This window comes from Gorilla gorilla, chromosome 8, assembly GCF_029281585.2.
Source record: "Gorilla gorilla gorilla isolate KB3781 chromosome 8, NHGRI_mGorGor1-v2.1_pri, whole genome shotgun sequence".
Classification (NCBI taxonomy): domain Eukaryota; kingdom Metazoa; phylum Chordata; class Mammalia; order Primates; family Hominidae; genus Gorilla; species Gorilla gorilla.
The window spans coordinates 60,726,801-60,743,444 of NC_073232.2; the positions used below are offsets into that span (position 1 = coordinate 60,726,801).

At 36.8% G+C, this 16,644-nt stretch overlaps 1 protein-coding gene across 1 annotated transcript in view; it reads left to right on the forward strand.

The window, feature by feature from the left end:
• PCDH15 (protocadherin related 15) overlaps positions 1–16,644 on the forward strand; it is a 1,796,064-nt gene that overhangs the window by 668,730 nt on the left and 1,110,690 nt on the right. The window lies entirely within an intron of this gene.

Genomic DNA, 16,644 nt, shown 5'->3' on the forward strand with positions numbered 1-16,644 from the left:
TCAGCACAAGCAGAATTCACTGGTTGCCCACTAGTGTGGAGTAGGAAACTCTCCCTGTGTATGAGAATATCCTGGAAATCTGACATCATCCTATGACATTTGCTTTGGAATATAGAGGTTAACTTCATATTTGAGTTTTAGTAGATGTTTCAAAAGTAACTGAAAAGTCACACAATGATTTATTTGAAATAAATGATATGTTTCTGTTTAACAGAATATATTCCAGAAAACACTTGCAAAATGACAAGCAGGAATGTATCAGAATGATAAAAGCCAGAGGATAATATAGCTCATCACTGTCACTCTTCATGCCAGTTTTCAAATGCTCAGAAATGTGGTTTTGATATAATTTTATGTATCTGAAATAAATATGAAGTTGTTATTTGATAAAATGGTCCTAAAGTATAGTTTGAAAGTAAAATACTCCAGGAAAAATGGAATGTAGCTCCAAAGGAGATTAAGTAAATATATAATCCATCAATCCTGCCAGTAGTGTGACTAATTCATAATTCTGATGGAAATACATTGTAAATTATTCATAAGAGACAAAAGTTGCCCAAATGTTTTGTTACTCTATTAGTAAGTACGTATGTAATTGATTACGTATGTCTTATTAAATTTTTCATGTTATTAGATCTCTTTGTTCAATCAAACAAGAACTATTAACTGAATTCCTACACTTTACAGTTATTTGGAATGCAAAGAGGAACATGAGCTAAGACCTCAGAAATCTTGGAGTATTGATAGGAAAGTTAGTATCATGTTAATATGTAAACATTATATAATATAATAATTTCAAGGTTTATTATTTCTATAAGAATAAATAAGGTACAGAGTCATTAAAAGGACATTTAAACCAAATGAGAGAGCCAAGGTTACCTTGACCAAGCTAGTCACACAAGTGTTGAAATCAAAAATTCAAGTAAAGGAAAACAGAGTAAACAAATTGAAGCAGCATCGTTGTCTGGGGTAAATACCTGAGGTTCATTGTCTTGCACCAAGGAAATCAAGGATGCAAACACACAATAAGTGGGTTTAGGAGTGGAGGTTTAAAAGGTGAAAGAGGGAAGAGAATAGCTCTGTCTCCTGCAAAAGAGAGGGGCACTTGAGTGGGACTTCCGGTCCTACAGTGAAGCACTTGGGGTTTTATAGACTGGCTTGAGGAGGTGGTGTCTGATTTACATAGGTCTCAAAGATTGGTTGTACCAGGCAGGACATTTACACAGTGCGTGAAGAAACTTGCAACCCCACCCTAATCTTTTATTATGCAAATGGATTTTTTACTTGGTTGGCTCCACGTTGTGTGCTCCTTACTGTACACGTGGTTGGCAAGGAAAAGGAAAGATGGAGATGTCATGTTGAACATGCCTAGCCCCCAGGTAGCCTTTTACTATTGGCACAGCTGCCAGCATTCACCTGTGCTCCAGCTTGCTTATCTATGTCTGCAGCTCAATTTTACAGGCTGCTCTTAGTTAGAAAACAAATGATTTGGGGACTACTTCTCATTAAAAAGTAAACTTTACGGAAGACTTCCTTATCCTAACTATCTGCTTAAATAATTTATTTTTAACTCATATGTTAAAATGGTACAGCAGACCAGATATTAGAAACAAATGAGCTGAGCAAGCCACATGTTAGAAAGTAAAACTGTTGAAAACTGTGAATTCCTCACACAGCTCCAGCTGATTGTTGCTATGTGAGATAGTTGCAGATTCACTGACAACACATTTTCTAATATTTTCCAGAAAAGCCACACATTCAGACTGGTTTGTGAAATTTCCTTTTAAACTATTGGCAACTTCCTAATTATTTTCTATCAATTGTAAAGGGTACAAGTAACACATGTCTGCTTACCAAATTTGGCCAACGGGCCACAATTTTCCATTGTCACAACGGTCAGAAGGTATGATAAATTATGGAAGGTCTAAGGTAGTTTGGTATATGAGTACCATAATGATCTCCAAAGTGACTATATGATTAATAGTAATGTCTATACCAAAATCTCTCCAACATCAGGAAACAAAAAAATTGCATATAAGAATAAAAGTGTCCAGCACCCTGCCACAGCTGATGATCGTGCACCCCACCATGCTGCCACTGCAGCATGATTTGTCTGACACCACCCATTGAAGTGTAGTGACCAGGAGTCAAGGAGCACCTCAGACCCTAGCACAGTGGACTCCTTACATTGAGTAGGCAGATGACAAAGTTGGGGCCCAATACAAGTCCCCCAGAGTTAGAGCACACAGTCCAGGAGTTAGGAGCTGAACATTGGTCCCATGAAATCATCCAGAAAGAAAGCCATTCAATTGGCTTATGCCACAATCAAACTCTCATGGTCATCAAATAGGATAAAAGGAAAAATAAAACTTTCAATGGTGAGCAACATCAAAGATTGAATTAGCATCAGCCCACAAAGATGAGAAAGAACCAATGCAAGAACTCTAACAACTCAAAAAGCTACAGTACATTCTTTCCTCCAGACAACCACATCACCTTTCCATCAAGGATTCTGAAGTGAGCTGAGATTGCTGAAACTGCAGAAGTAGAATTTACAATATGGATAGCAACAAAGCTCTTTGAGGTGCAGGAGTATGTTGAAACTGAATCCAATAAAGCTATGAATCACAATACAATGATACAGGTGCTGACAGACAAAATAGCCAGTACAGAAAGGAACATAATCAACCTGGTAGAGTAGAAAAACACACTACAAGAATTTTATAATACAATCACAAATATTAGTAGCAGAATAGACCAATGTGAGAGCTTGAAGAGATCAGCTTTCTGAAATAAGTTAGTCAGAAAAGAATAAAGAAAAAGTAATGAAAAGGAATGAACGAAACCACCAAGAAATATGGAATTATGTAGAGACCAAATCTGTGACTCATTGGTGTCCCTGAAAGAGATGGGGAAAATGGAAGCAACTTGGAAAACATAGTTCAGCATATCATCTATGAGAACATCTTCAATCAGGTTGGAAAGGCCAACATTTAAATTCAGAAAATGCTGAGAACCCCAGTAAAATACTTCACAAAAGATCATTTTCAGGACACATAATTATCAGATTCTCCAAGGTTGAAATGAAAGAAAGAAATGTTAATGGCAGCTAGAGAGAAAGGTCAGGTCACCACAAAGGGAAGCTCATCAGACTAATTAATAGCAGACCTCTCAGCAGAAACTTTAAAGTCAGAAGAGATTGGGGTCCAATATTCAACATTCTAGATGAAAAGAAATTTCATTCCAGAATCTTTTATTCAGCCAAACTAAGCTTCATAAGTGAAGGAGAAATAAGATATTTTTGAACAAGCAAATGCTGAGAGACTTTGTTACCACCAGACCTGCCTTACAAGAGCTCCTGAAGGAAGCATTATATATGGAAAGAAAATACTGTTACAAGCCACTACAAGAACACACTTAAGTACACAGACTGGTGACATTATAAAGCAACCACATAAACAAGTCTACATAATATCCAGCTAATATCACGGTGACAGAATCACACCGACACATAACAATATTAACCTTGAATGTATATGGGCTAAATTCACCAATTAAAAGGCACAGAGTGGCAAGCTAGATAAAGAACCAATACCTATTGGTATGCTGTGTTCAAGAGACCCATCTCTTATGCAGTGATACCCACAGGCTCAAAGTAAATGGATGAAAAAATATCTACCAAGCAAATGGAAAACAGAAAACAGATAAGGTTTCATTCCTAAATTTCAGATGAAACAGACTTTAAACCAATAAAAATCAAATAAGACAAAAAAGGGCATTACTTAATGGTAAAGGTTTTAATTCAGCAAGAAGACCTAACTGTCCTAAATATATATGTACCCAATACAGGAGCACTAAGATTCATAAAGCATGTTCTTAGAGAACCTCAAAGAGACTTAGACTCTCACACAATAATAGTAGAAGATTTCCACACTTCATTAACAGTTTTAGACAGATCATCAAGGCAGAAAATTAATAAAGATATTCAGGACCTGAACTCAGCATTAGATCAAATGAATCTGATAGAAATCTACAGAACTTCCCACCCAAAAGCAACAAAATATACATTTTTCTTATTAAAACAGGTCACACACTATAAAGTTGATTGCATAATTGGACACAAAATACTCCTAAGCAAAGGTAAAACACCTAAAATCATAACAACCACTATCTTGCACCACAGCACAATCAAGTTAGAAATCAAGACAAAGATATTTCCTGAAAACCATACAATAACGTGGAAATACAATAACCTGATTCTAAGGGACTTCTGAGTAAATAATAAAGTCAGAAATCAAGAAGTTCTTTAAAACCAATCATTCTTTAAAACCAATCAGAACAAGTATACAACACACCAGAATCTCCAGGACACAGCTAAGGCAGTGTTAAGAGGGAAATTTATAGTACTAAATGCTCACATCAAAAAGTTGGAAAGATCTCATTTTAACTACCTAACATCGTGATGAAAAGAACCAAAATCAAACTCCAAAGCTAAGGACAAGAAATTACCAAAATTGGAATTGAACTGAAGGACTCTGAGATAGATTTAAAAAAAATTAAAAAAATCCCAACAAATCCGGGAGTTGTTATTTTCTTGTAAATTTAATAAAGTAGATATACTACTATCTAGAATAATAAAAAAGTAAACAGATCCAAATAAATGCAATTAGAAACAACAATGGGATATTACCAGAGACCTCACAGAATTACAAATAACCATTGGAGAATATTATTAACACATCTATGCACATAAACTAGAAAATCTAGAAGGAATGGATAGATTTTTGAACACATATACCCTCGCAAGACTGAACCAGGAAGAAATTTAATCCCTGAACAGACCACTAATGGCTCTAAATTGAATCAGTTATAAATAGCCTACAAATCTAAAAAAAAAGCCCAGCACCAGCCAGATTCAAAGCTGATTTCTACCAAATGTACATAAAAGCTCTGGTACAATTTCTACCTAAACTGTTACAAAACTTAAGGAGGAGAGACTCCTGCCCAATTCACCCAATGAGGCCCACATCATCCTCATACAAAAACCAGGCAGAGATACAACAACAACAACAAAAAAACTTCAGGCCAATATTTATTATGAACACTGATTAAAAAAACTCCACAGCAAAATACTGGCAGACCAAATCCAGCAGCACATCAAAAAGCTTATCCACCATGATCAAGTAGGCTTTAACCTTGGAATTCAAGGTTAGTTCAACATACTCAAATCAATACATGTAAGTCATTACATAAAAATAACTAATGAAAAAAGCCTCATGATTATCTCAATAGATGCAGCAATGCCTTTTGATGAAATTCAACATTCCTTCAGGTTAAAACTCTCAAGAAATTAGATATTGAAGAAACATACCTCAAAATAATAAGATCCATCTATGAGAAACCCACAGCCAACATCATACTGAATAGGCAAAGACTGAAAGCATTCTCCTTGAAAACTGGCACAAGACAAGGATGCCTTCTTTCACTGCTCCTATTACACACAGTATTGGAAGTACTGGCAAGACCAAATAGGCACAACAAACAAATAAACACATCCAAATAGAAAAAGAAGAAATCAAACTATCCCTGTTTGCAGAAGACACGCTCCTATATTTAGAAAACCCCATAGCATAGTCTCAGCTCAAAAGTTTCTGAAGCTAATAAACAACTTCAGCAAAATCTCAGGATACAAAATGAACGTACAAAAATCACTAACATGTCTATACATCATCAAAAGCCAAGCCAAGTGCCAAATCATGAATGCAATCCCATTCACAACTGCCACAAAAAGAATGAAATATCTAGGAATACAGCCAACCAGGGAGGTGAAAGATCTCTGCAAGAAGAACTACAAAACACTGCTCAGAGAATTCCCAGACGACACAAACAAATGGAAAAACATCGCATGCTAATAGATAGAAGAATCAATATGGTTAAAATGGGCATACTGCCAAAGCAATTTGTAAATGCAATGCTATTCCTATGGAACTACCAATGACATTCCTCAAAGAACTGTAATGAACTATTTTAAAATTAATGTGAAAACAAAAAAAAACAGCCTGAATAGCCAAGGAAATGCTAAGCAAAAAGAAAAATTTGGAGGCATTATACTACCTAACTTTAATATATACAACAAGGCTACAGTAACCAAAACAGCACGGTGATGGTACAGAAACAGGTACATAAACCAATGGAACAGAATCGAGAACCCAGAAATGTGGCCACACACCTACTACAATCTACTCTTCAGCAAAGTCAACAAAAGCAAGTAACGAGGAAAGGAGTTTTTATTTAATAAATGATGCTGTGATAAATGGCTAGCCATATGCAGAAGAATAAACCTGGACTCCTTCCTTACACCATACAAATAACAAATCAAGATGGATTAAAAACTTAAATACAGAACCCAAAACTATAAAAAAGCCTAGAAGACAACCTTGGCAATACCATGCAGGACATATAAATGGGAAAATAGTTCATGATGAAGATGCCAAAAGAAATTGCAACAAAAGCAAAAATTGACAAATGCAATCTTAGTAGACTAGATAGCTTCTGCACAGCAAAATAAATGATCAACACAGTAAACAGGTAACCTACAGAATAGGAGAACATTTTTACAAGCTATGCATCTGAGAAAGGTCTAATATCTAGCATATGAAGGAAATTAAACAAATGTACAAGAAAAATACAAACAACACCATAAAAATTGAGGAAAGGACATGAACAGACACTTTTTAAAAGAAGACACATATGCAGCCAACAGTTATATTTTAAAAAGCTCAACATCACTGATCACTAGGAAAATGCAAATCAAAACTATAATGGGATACCATCTTACACCAATCAGAATGGCTATTTTTAAAAGGTAAAAAAAAATAACAGATGCTGATGAGGTTGTGGAGAAAAAAGAACACTTATATGCTATGGGGGGAGTGTAAATTTTTTCATTCATTGTGGAAAAAATTGTAGTTATTCCTCAAAGACCTAATAACAGAACTACTATTCAACCCAGCAATCCCATTACTGGGCATATACCCAAATGCATATGAATTGTCCAGTCATAAAGACACATGCATGTGTATATTTAGTTCTGTAGTATGCACAATAGCAAAGATGTGGAATCTACCTAAATGCCCATTAGTAGTTGATATAGTTTGGTTCTGGGCCCTACCCAGATCTCATGTTGAATTGTAATCCTCAGCGTTGTGGAAGGAGCCTAGGAGGAGGTGATTGGATCATGGGGGCGGATTTCCCCCCTGCTGTTCTTGTGATTGTAAGTTCTCATGAGGTCTGGTTGTTTGAAAGTGTGTAGTACTTCCCCACTTCCTGCTTCACCATGTGAGAACAGTGCTTGCTTCCTCTTGACTTTCTGCCATGATTGTAAGTTTCCTATGGCCTCCACAGCCATATCACCTGAACAGCTTGTAGATATGTGAGTTAAATTTCACTCTCTTTTTTTATATAAAGGACCAGTCTCAGATAGTTCTTTTTAGCTATGTGAGAATGTACTAATACAGAAAATTAGTACCAGAGAAGTGGGGCTTTGTTATAAAGATACCTGAAAATGTGGAAGCATCTTTTGAAGTGGGTAATGGTGAGAGGTTGGAATCGTTTGGAGGGCTCAGAAGACTGGAAGATGAAGGACATTGTTGAACTTCTAGAGACATTTTAAATTGTTGCACACAAAATGCTGATAGTTATGTGGACAGTAAATTCCAGACTGAGGTCTCAGATGATAAACTTTTTAGGAACTGGTTAAAGATCACTGTTGCTATTCTTTAGCAAAGTGACTGGTGGCATTGTAGCTTTGCTTTAGGGATTTGTGGAACTTTGAACTTGAGAGAGATAATCTAGGGTATCTGATGGCAGAAATTTCTAAGCAGCAAAGTGTTCAAATTGTGACCTGGCTGCTTCTAAGAGCATAAGCTCACATGTACTCACAAGGAAATGGTCATGAAATTGGAATTTGTATTGAAAAGGGAAACAGATCATAAAAGTTTGGAAAATTTGCAGATTGTCCATGTGGTAGAAAAGAAAACCCCATTTACGGGAGAGAAATTCAAGCCTGCTGCATAAATTTGCATAAACAAAGTGGAGCCAAAAGTTAATAGCCAAACAATAGGGAAAATGGTTCAATGTTGTTTCAGAGACCTTCATGCCAGTCCCACCCACTACAGGCCTGCAGGCCTTGGAGAAAAAAATTGGTTTCATGGGCTAGACCCAGGGACCCTTTGCTCTGCACTGCCTCTGGATGTGGCATCCAGCATCACAGCCAATCCAGCTCCAGCCATGACTAAAAGGGGCCAAAATACAGCCTGGGCAGTTGCTTCAGAGGGTACAATCCTCAAGCCTGGGCAGCTTCCATGTGGTTGGGCCTGCAGGCATGCGGAGAGCAGGATTTAAAGCCTGAGAGCCTCTTCCTGGATTTCAGAGGATGTATGGAAATACCTGAGTGTCTAGGCAGAAGTCTGTGGCAGGGGTGGAGTCCTCATGGAACCTCTACTAGGGCAGTGCAAAGAGGAAATATGGGGTTGGAGTGCCCACACAGAGTCCCCACAGGGGCACTGCCTAGTGAAGCTGTGAGAAGTGTCCCACTGTCCTAAAAACCCCAAAATGGTTGCTCCATCAACAGGTTGCACTATGCACCTGAAAAAGGCATAGGCATTTAATCCCATGAAAGCAACCATGAGGGCTGTGCCCTGCAGAGTCACAGAGGTAGAGCTTCCGAAGGCCTTGGGAGCCCACCCTTACATCAATGTGGCCTGGATGTGAGAAAGAAGATTGCAGTGTCAAAGAAGATTGTGGGTATTATAATTCAACATGAGATTTGGGTAGGGACACAGAGTCAAACCATATCATTCCACCCCGGCCCCTTCCAAATCTTATGTCCTTCTCACATTATAAAACACAATCATGTCTTCCCAATAATCCCCCAAAGTCTTAATTCTTTCCAGCATTAACTCAAAAGTCCAAGTCCAAAATCTCATCTGAGACAAGGCAACTCCTTTCCACATATGAGCCTGTAAAATATTTTAAGCTTTGAGATTTAATGACTGCCTGGCTGGGTTTGGAATTGCATAGGGCCTATAGCCCCCTTGTTTTGGCCAATTTCTCTCTTTTGGAATGGGAGCACTTACCCAATGCCTGTACCCACATTTTAACTTGGAAATAGCTAACTTGTTTTGAATTTTACAGGCCCATAGGTGGAAAGGATTTGCCTTGCCTCAGATCAGATTTTGGGCTTGGACTTTTGACTTAATGCTGGAATGAGTCAAGACTTTGGGAGACTGTTGAAAAGGCATGGTCATGTTTTAAAAATGAGAAGGACATGAGACTTGGGAAGGGTCAAGGTGGAATGATATTGTTTGGCTCTGTTTTCCCACCCAAATCTCATGTTGAATTGTAATACCTGTGTGTTGGAGGCGGGGCCTGCTGGGAGGCAATTGAATCATGGGTTAGGATTTTCTCCTTGCTTGTCTCATGATAGTGAGTGAGTTTTCACAAGATCTGATTGTTTGAAAGTGTTTTGCACTTCCCTCTTCACTCCCTTTCTCTTCTGCTCCACCATGGAGCAGGAGAGGTGCTTGCCTCCCCTTTGCCTTCTGCAATGGTTGTAAGTTTCCTGAGGCCTCCACAGAGATGCTACCTGTACAGCCTGTGGAACTTTGCATCAACTAAAACTATTTTCTTTAGAAATTACCCAGTCAGAGGTAGTTTTTTTATGCCAATTCTAGAGTGGACTAATACAGTGTTAGACTGAATGAAACAAATGTGGTACATAAACATTATGGACTACTATGCAGCCATAAAAAAGAGTGAGATCAAGTCTTTTATCAGAACATGGATGGAGCTAGAGGTGATTATCTTTAGCAAACTAGGGCAGTTAACAGACAAACAAATACTATATGTTCTCACTTATAAGTGGGAACTAAATGTTGAGAACACATGGACACATAGAGGGGAACAACAGACACTTGGTCCTGCCAGAGCAGGGAGGAGAGGAGGAGGGAGAGCACCAGAAAAAAATAACTAATGTCTACTAGGCTTAATACCTGAGTGACAAAATAATCTGTACAACAAACCCTTGGGACATGAGTTTATCTATACAACAAACCTTCACATGTACCCCTGAACTTAAAAGTTAAAAAGTAAAAAATAATAATAATAAAAATAATAAAAGTTCATGAGGGTATATATTGAGGCAATAGAATCAGGAAGCAAATATAAAGTTAAGCAAAAAGTATGAAATTTGGACAAGCCTCTATATAATGTTGAAAAATTCAACTCTAAATAGCATGGAAAATTGAGAGTGGTAAGATGCAAGAATTTAACTCTTCTAGGTTATGGATAAGAGTCTTTTACCACATCTTAGAAGTGTGAAAGAGGGCATCATTTGTAACATCAGTTCTAATAAAGTTTATACTACACGCACATGAAATGAGGATCATAACAGAAGAGGAAATGCCACAGGCCCACTCATGAGAAGAATGGGGCTTCATTGGCAGGCAGTATGATTTTAAGGCACTTTTTTATTATTCCTAATGATATGATGGTCATCAGTCAATAGACTGTGGGTTACTATATCAAAATAATTCATCATTACATTTACAAAGCCAAGATGAAGCCTCAAATCTTTTGGCAGTTTTCAACTGCCTCTTGTTTGGAAAATAGTTGTGTATATTCCATTCTGGTACAACTGCATAATTACTAAAAGATAATAGAAACACCGTGTTTACTCTATGATTCTTATTCATCAAACTTGTTTCCAAAGTAGAAATTCACAATTCTCAATTCACACTTGTTAGTGAAGGCTTTGTGTATTCTGCGGGTTCAATAAGTTGGTTCCTATGGTTGAAAAATAAAATTATTCAGGGAATAATTACTTTGAGAAGACTAAGGCTCATTCTAATTTGTATAAAATGCTTCTTAGGAATGCCACAGTCACACATGTCCTGATCGCCTAATATATACTACACACTGGAGAATTTTTTTTTTTTTTTTTTTTTTTTTTGAGACAGAGTCTCGCTCTGTCGCCCAGGCTGGAGTGCAGTGGCGCGATCTCGGCTCACTGCAAGCTCCGCCTCCCAGGTTCAAGCCATTATCCTGCCTCATCTCCTGAGTAGCTGGGACTACAGGTGCCCGCCACCACGCCCGGCTAATTTTTTGCAATTTTAGTAGAGACGGGGTTTCACCGTGTTAGCCACGATGGTCTCTATCTCCTGACCTAGTGATCCGCCCGCCTCAGCTTCCCAAAGTGCTGGGATTACAGGCGTGAGCCACCGCGCCCGGCCGAGAAATTTTTGTTTTTCATTGTCACGTCTTTCTGAAGTAATGAATGGTTTAAAAATTGGAACGAACATAGAGAATATTAAAAAGTATGGATATGTAAATTATTCAACTCAAAACGAGAGGAGTATAGATCATTATTAATCATGTATTAGATGGAAGAATAAATACATGTCCCCCTTGTTATGCTTCTGAAGAATGAGCACTACATTTCCACTTAGGAAAGACAAAGGTGAAAATAGTCCCAGTGATGACAAGAAGCAGAATGAATTCTCAAATGTTACAGGGACTTTTTTTTTTTTCCCAAACCTCATAGAATTTATGAGCATTTCAGTGGTATCCCCAAATGGGAAGGTTGTATAAGATTTGTAATGTTGCTTGGTTTTCTGGAAGAAAATCATAGTTCATATTTCATATGAAAGTAACGTTTAAGCTCAAATCTGTTGGGTTACCTATGCTTGGAGGACAATGCAAGAGGAGAAATGTAGACAAGTCCTGCAGTCTAAAGTCAAAGTTATGGCCAAGCCATTCAGCAAGCATTTGTTTAGTATTTACTATAAATCAAAACAAAACAGAAACAGAAAAACACCAAAAATTAAATAGAGAACTGTACAGTAAGGGTAATGTATCCGAAGCAAAGGAGATATATGTGAGTTACTCTGGGATGCATAGAGAGATATTATATGTGTGGCTTTATATGTTGGGGTTCAGGGGAAGTATCTTAAAGGAACTATTGCTTGAAATTGTTCCTAAAGAACAGCTGAAAGTAAATCAAGTACAAAACGTGGGTGAAATTCTTTCAGACTAATAGAGATTGAGCAAACATTATCCCTTTTGCTGGTTAGATGAGGCTCAAGGATAGTTGTTGATCTTGCCCTATATAATGTTCCTACCTATAAAATGAGAACAGAAATCATATATTGTAGGGAAACCATGACTACACAAGGGATGCTTAAATAATATCACATGTCTGATTTATATATTGAAGCTAATAAGTTCAGGAATGGAATCCAAAAAAAGTATTCATGAATATGAATGTGTAAAAGACAACAAACGATTAACACTGAAACAATTATGCAGACAGTCTCCAACTTGTCATAGTCCAACTTACAATTTTTTGACTTTACGATGGTGAGAAAGCAACAGCATTTAATATAAACTACACTTAAATTTTTGAATTGTGATCTTTTCCTAAATGAGTGATATGCAATGTGATACTCTGGCAAGCTGCAGCTCCCACCCCGCCAGTCTAATCCAAGTGTTCTGCTCATGTTTAAGGTATGTTAAGCTCAGTTATGATGTTTGGTGTATTCAGTATATTAAATACGTTTTTCACTTAAGATATTTTTAACTTAAATTAGGTTTATATGGACATAAACCCATCATAAGTTGAGGAGCATCTGTATTTGAAAAGGTGACTGCTAAGGAGAACAATATATACTTTCTATAGACTTATACATACAAGTATTTTTATTTGTTTTGACTTTTTATTAAAAAAGAGTAATATTGGGATATAAGGAAACAGTGTATCTACATGCAATTAGAAGCATATGTTTAATATGGCTCATGCTGGTGTTAGTGCAATTACCATATTAATAACAGTGTGTAATCAGGAAACTGAAGTTTTCATGTTAGTGCTGCCACAAATTAGCCATGTGTTTCACAAAGGCACTGCTCCTTTTTCTGAGACAAAGTTATCTCATCTCTTAAATGAGAGTGTTGGCCCAGATATTCTAGTTTAGTCTATTTAACATTCTATAATTCCACGGAACAGTATTTTTTTAAATGAGAATTACTCTCCGTTGTAAGGTGCTTTTTAAGAAACCAAAAAAGAAATCCTATAATTTGACTATGCTCATTTTTTTTTCTGTAACTTCTTGTTCTTCATATAATACAACCTATCCAAGAAGGGACTTGTCATATCTGATTTTTCTGTTTAATTTCAGCATAATGTAATTTCATCATCCTCCAATCAAATATAGTTGAAAAGGCTGGAAAAGTTGAAGCAAAATTAATAGAAGTGTATGGTCATAATTTCTCAAAATAAAGGCCTTAACAAGCTAGAAAAGCAAGAAAAAATGCATTTTGCATAGCTATTGTTTGGGTTATGATGTTTAACATAAATAAGGAATTCATGAGAAACTTAAAGTATGGAGAGGGAGAAAAGCTTTGAATAAAATCAGGGAGAAAATCACTATCGTAAGTGAGAGAAATTTTAAATATCAGTTTACAAAAAAAGTCATACATATATAACTGACCTCATAGAAATGTGTACTGAGATAATTAGTACTGATATCCTCCACCAATATATATGAGTAAAAATATATCTCCTTCCTTTATTTTTTAAACCATTTGAATATGCCTTAGTGCACAAATTTGTCAAGGAAACACAGATTCAGTTACATTCACAGAGAACCTTCCCCATTTTTATGGTATCCAAAAGGAACTTGAATTTAAATTATCTAAAAATTTCTGGAGACCACCTCTAGTCTTCATTCTTCACATCAGGTTTTGATGCCCCTCATTCTTTAGAGGCAGGCTTGGTTGCATTGAGTATTCAAGTCACAGAGCATAGTTTCTAGCCTTCCCAGAAGCTGTTTCACTTGAGCTGTATGCTCTATATGGGCTTGAGTTAGACGTGCAAAGTACAGGGATGGTAATCATAGCACAGGCAATAAATGAGTTCAATGTTGTATTATGATGTGCTGTATTTGAATATGGTTTATTGTCATCTTCATAATATTGGTGGTAAGGAAGGAGTCCCTTATTGAAGTCATCTAGCAATGACAGGATGTCCTCACTATTCTGTTCTTAGCAGAAATGTTTGCCTGTTTGTTCAGACATCAGCTACGTTCTTTGCACAATTAAGTTATCTGGTTTTAGGGATATAGAGTCTCCTCTAGGGCTCTTCTTATTTTTCTGACAAAAAGACTATTGGCTAAATCTTCTAAATTGATAAATTTCATGTCTACTAAACACAGAAAATATTACCCACCACACAAATGTAAGTCTTTGATTATACAATACATATGTTCTAGCCAAATGCATTTTACGTATTTATGGTCCAACTAATATATTACTCTTGTCCAGTACCATAGGCATTGTTTCTAACCAATGCTATTCAACACTCTTCCATCTGCAGCATGTCTTCTAAATTTCTAATTTCCTGATGAAAAAAGAGCTCATTCTACCCGTACTCTTTCTTGTTTTCTGTGTATTATGTCCTGCATACATGGTCATCTTTCTGCTGGGACTCTCCTATGTGACAGTAAGCACTACATACCAAGATGCAAGCCATCTACCATTCTCATCACTTGCAAAAAATCCCAAAAATCCTCCCCTTTCCCTGTTGCTAGAAATAGCAAGAATCAGCAGTTATGGCACTCTGTATTCAAGTCAAATATTACCAATTTTAATCTTACAATTTGGAAAATACCAGCTTAATTTTTATAAATGGAGTTTAAAAATCAATTACATCTTTGGAGGAGGGGAGATAGATATAAAAGGTGATATCGGATTGTGAGATGTGTAATGATGGCTTTTGCTCCTTAGAATATAAGAAAGTTCTTCTGAAATATATGCCATAGGATTGAAAAGATACGATTTTTCTGCTCATAATACACAGCTTTAAAAATTAGAAACTTTAAAAATGTTTTGTTTTAAACAAATCACCCCATTAAGCTGGTTTTATACTTAGAGCAAACAATAGATTTGATAGATGTGGCTATTCAGACAGATACCAGATGAGGAATGATATTATGCCATATCCATATAATACATATGAACTAGAGCTCTCCTTTTGCTCTAGTCACCTAATACATTTAAGTTTTACTAAAAAGAGAAAGCTGATAGTGTCAAAACTCTGTAGTGACTTCCTATATATGCACCTTGGGGAGACAACAAATATTTTCAGGTAAATAAAATTAGGTAATGTCAGCCAGGTGTGATGGCTCATGCCTGTAATCCTAGCACTTTGGGAGGCTGAGGTGGGTGGTCAGGAGTTCGAGACCAGCCTGACCAAAATGGTGAAACCCATCCCTATTAAAAATACAAAAATTAGCCAGGCACGGTTGCAGGTGCCTGTAAGCTGAGCTACTTGCCTGTAATCCCAGCACTTTGGGAGGCTGAGGTGGGTGGTCAGGAGTTCGAGACCAGCCTGACCAAAATGGTGAAACCCATCCCTACTAAAAATACAAAAATTAGCCAGGCACGGTTGCAGGTGCCTTTAAGCTGAGCTACTTTGGAGGCTGAGGCAGGAGAATCGCTTGAACCCAGGAGGTGGAGGTTGCAGTGAGCCAAGATCATGCCACTGCACTCCAGCCTGGACAACAGAGTGAGACTCCATCTCAAAATAAATAAATAAATAAATAAATAGGTAATCTCAAGATATTTAATGGATACAAATTCTTGTACTTTGAATAATTATTTAGAATCTTACAGAATGGGAATGAAATATTCTTAATACAGAAAACTTCAGCTTAAGGAGGAAGGTTTCCTGCTCAATTTGGAAGTGGCCTGTCCTTGAAATATACTTGATTTTCAAAACTTATTCAAATTACACATGTTCTGTATATTATTTCAGTACTAACACTTTATGTAAACCCTAGCTACAGTGCACACCTATCAGTCACCCCTATCGAGAATGAAATTTTTCCAGAGGCCTCTATTTTACATGTTATGAATTCTCATTTTATATGTAGAGCATGCATAATCAAAGAGTGCATTATTTCTCCATCCCCAGGAGAAAACTTCAGAGTTTCATGTAACATTCATAGCTATGAAAGCCCTCTTCTATCTCATGGACTCCTATATTCCAAATAATTTTGAAGATTTTTTTCTAAGGCATATTAGCATCATTAATATCTGATATTAACTTACTTATTATCTTGACTGAAAAATGAAGCTTTGTAGTGGGATCAGTCTTCTGTTGTAGAGATTGTACTGGTCAACCTTCAAGTAGCATATGGCACACATATCATCAGATCTTAGACACAAAGTTCATGACAGCACTCTAATTTATTCCATATATTCCATGAGTTCCAGAATGGTAAACATCTTGATCGTTCTTTTATGTACATAGTACTTCTTAGCAATAACAATGATAATAAATAATTGATCATTGTGGTAGATACTATGACTGTTTTATTTTCTATAATTTGATGATTAGACCTGTGTCGTATGTCTAAATGTCTAGGTTTCACTAGTGATACAGGGTAAAAAGTGGCATATGCCACAAAGAAGTAACCCATCATAAGGTTCTATCTTTGCTTTTTCTGCTCTGCCATGAGAATGGCATGTCCCAGATAAGGACTGCTCCTTGAGTGAGGACAACACTTACCATCTGTTAGCAAATAATAT